This window comes from Artibeus jamaicensis, unplaced genomic scaffold (genome assembly GCF_021234435.1).
Source record: "Artibeus jamaicensis isolate MK-2021 breed Jamaican fruit bat unplaced genomic scaffold, CSHL_Jam_final contig_60, whole genome shotgun sequence".
Lineage (NCBI taxonomy): Eukaryota > Metazoa > Chordata > Mammalia > Chiroptera > Phyllostomidae > Artibeus > Artibeus jamaicensis.
Window position 1 is genome coordinate 2,804,113 of NW_026521900.1, and position 3,184 is coordinate 2,807,296.

Genomic DNA, 3,184 nt, shown 5'->3' on the forward strand with positions numbered 1-3,184 from the left:
GGCTTCTTCCCTGCCATGGCTGGCACCTAGGACAGGGTGGCTACAGCTCACACTCAGCTGTGACTATTGATGGACCACTAAGATGGCAGTCTCAGGCTAGAAGGATATATTAGTTTCCTAGGAGTGTCATAACAAAGTGCCACAAACTGGCTTGTTTAAACAACAGGTATTTATTATCTCACAGTTCTAGAGGCTAAAAGTCTGAAATCAAAGTGTTGGCAGGGCCATGTTCCCTCCAAAGACTCTAGGGGAGGATCTTTCTTTGCTGCTTTCCACTTGTGGTAATCCCAGATATTCCTAGGCTTGTAGATATATCTAAATCTATCCAATCTCTCTTCCTGTCTTAGCATAGTATTCTCCCTATGTCTTCTCATGTGTTCTCCTTTCCTTCTGTGTGTCTGTGTCCAAATTTCCCTCTTCTCATAAGGACACCAATCATATTCACTTAGGGCCCACCCTACACCAGTATAACCTCATCTTAACTTAGCTAGTCACAGTTGCAATGACCCTATATTTAAATAAGTTCACATTCAAGCTACTGGGGGTTAAGACTTCAACATATCTTTTTAGGAGGACTCAGTTTAACCCATAACAAAAGACTTCTTACTCCATGACTCAGACCCTAAGAGTAGCAAGTGCCCCCTCCCCTCAACAAGGCAGTATCAGCATATCATCATCTTCAACCTGAATCTCGGCTTCTCACTTTCTCTCTGAACAACATGAGCTTCAGCACATGCTCCATCTTCTCCACAAGCTACCAGACCCTGGGCTCTGTGCAGTCACCCAGCTACCAGGTCCGGCCAGCCAGCAGCGCAGCCAGCATCTATGTAGGTGACAGGGATTTGGGCTCCTGGATCTCCGTATCCCGCTCCCCCAGCGTGCAGGGCAGCTGGGGATCCAGGGGCCAGGCCACAGGGATGGCCAGGATTCTGGTGGGCCATAGAAGGCATCCAGAGTGAGAAGGAGACTATGCAGTCCCTGAATGACCACCTGGTCTCCTACCTGGAGAGGGTGAGAAGCTGGGAGGCTGATAATCGGAGACTGGAGAGCAAAATCTGGGAACACTTAGAGAATAAGGGACCCCAGGTCAGAGACTGGGGACATTATTTCAAGACCATGGAGGACCTGAGGGCTCAGATCTTTACGAATTCTGTGGATAATGCCTGCATCATTCTGCAGATTGACAGTGCCCATCTTGCTGCTGATGACTTCAGAGTCAAGTATGAGATGGAGCTGGCCATGTGCCAGTCTGTGGAGAATGACATTAATGGGCTCTAAAAGGTCATTGATGACACCAATATCACTCAGCTGCAGCTGGAGACAGAAATTAAGGCTCTCAAGGAGGAGCTGCTCTTCGTAAAGAAGAACCCCACCACAAGGAGGAAGTAAATGGTCTACAAAACCAGACTGCCAATTCTGGGTTGACCATGGAGTTGGATGCCCTCCCAATCTTAGGACCTCAGCAAGATCATGGTGGACATCCAGGCCCAGTATGATGAGCTGGCTCAGAAGAACTGTGAGGAGCTAGACAAGTACTGGTCCCATCAGATTGAGGAGATAACCACAGTGGTCACCTTGCAGACCACTAAGATAGGCACTCCTGAGATGACACTCGTGGAGCTGAGACATATGATCCATTCTTTGGAGACTGACCTGGACTCAATGAGAAATCTGAAGGTCAGAATGGAGAACAGCCTGAGGAGGTGGAGAAGCACTATGCCATGGAGACGGAGCAACTCCATGGGATCCTGCTACACCTGAAGTCAGAGCTGGCCCAGACCTGGGCAGAGGGGCAGTGCCAGGCCCAGGAGTATGAGGCCCTGCTGAACATCAAGGTCAAGCTGGAGGCTGAGATGGCCACCTACCGCAGCCTACTGGAAGAAGGGGAGGACTTCAATCTTATTGATGCCCTGGACAAGAGCCCCTCTTTACAAACTATCCAAAAGACCACAACTCGCAGGATTTGTTGACAGTAGAATGGTGTCTGAGGTCAACAACACCAAAATTTTGAGGCATTAAAGGCAGCAGAAGTGGGGCACCCCTTGGCAGGGCAGGAGGCCAATAAAACTTCATTGAAAAAAAAAGGCAGCATCTATATGGCTTTTTATTATCCAGCTTTGGAAGTCACAGAGTGTCACTTCTGCTATTGGTTGGAATAGTCAGGAGCCCATCTATCAAGGGCAGGTGTCCTAGTCAACTAAGGCTGCCATAACAAAATACCACAGACTTGGTGGTTTAAACAACAAACATTTGTTTTCTCACAATTTTGGAGGCTGGAAGTCAAGATCAAGGTGCTGGCAAATTAGGTTGCTGGCAAGGCCTCTCTTCCTCGTTTATAGGTGGCTGCTTTCTTGCAGTGTCCTCATGCAATGTTTTTTCTGTTCATGCAGAGAACTCTCTGGTGTCTCTCCTCTTCTTTTTTTTTTCTCCTCTTCTTATAAGAGATCAGTCCTATAGGATTAGGGCCCCACCCACATGACCTCATTTAACCTTAATTGTCTCTCTAAAAGCCCCATCTTCAAATATAGTCACATTAGGAGTTAGGGTTTCAACTTATGAATTTGGTAGTGGCAGGGGTGGGGGAGACACATCAACTATGGACATCTATACCAGAGGGTTCAACCAATTAGCATTTAAAACTGTTAGAAATTAGTTTCATTGAGAAAACCAGTAATATTCAAGACATGGGGACTGGTTAGAAATATTGTACCAGCACCTCTGCCATTGCCTGAATCGGGTCTATGAATCTATTGAGCCCTGGAGCCGAACACCCTTGACTGTGGCATTCCAGGCAATGAACATTGTTTACTCCTGTGGCCTGCTGCCTAACAGAGGACATTGTTCAAATCTGTTCAAATCTGAGGGGTGGTTGAATTCTGCCACTTAAATATTGTCACTTTTATACGCTGTGTACCTTTCAGCCAAGGTACTTGTTGGCATGCCTAAGGGCCAAGACCTGGCAGTTTACTGAGTTACAAGAGCAGATTGCGTAACTGGTTTTTGTGCCTGCTTGTCATAAATGTTTTTATCTGTGAATTCCGATTCAGTTGGAGGCTGGCTATGATTTCTTAAAAATGATTCTTAACAGAACACCTTGTACTAAGGTTATGAGAAATGGGACTTTGGTAACCTTTATTTTGATTTAGACCAGGGCTCTTAACCTGAGGTTCAAGTATAGAATTCA

The 3,184-nt window shown here is 46.5% G+C and overlaps 1 pseudogene; it reads left to right on the forward strand.

Annotated features, from left to right (window-relative positions):
* The first annotated feature begins 719 nt into the window (after positions 1 to 719).
* On the forward strand, positions 720 to 2,019 carry LOC119063619 (keratin, type I cytoskeletal 18-like; annotated as a pseudogene).
* Positions 2,020 to 3,184: the final 1,165 nt, after the last annotated feature.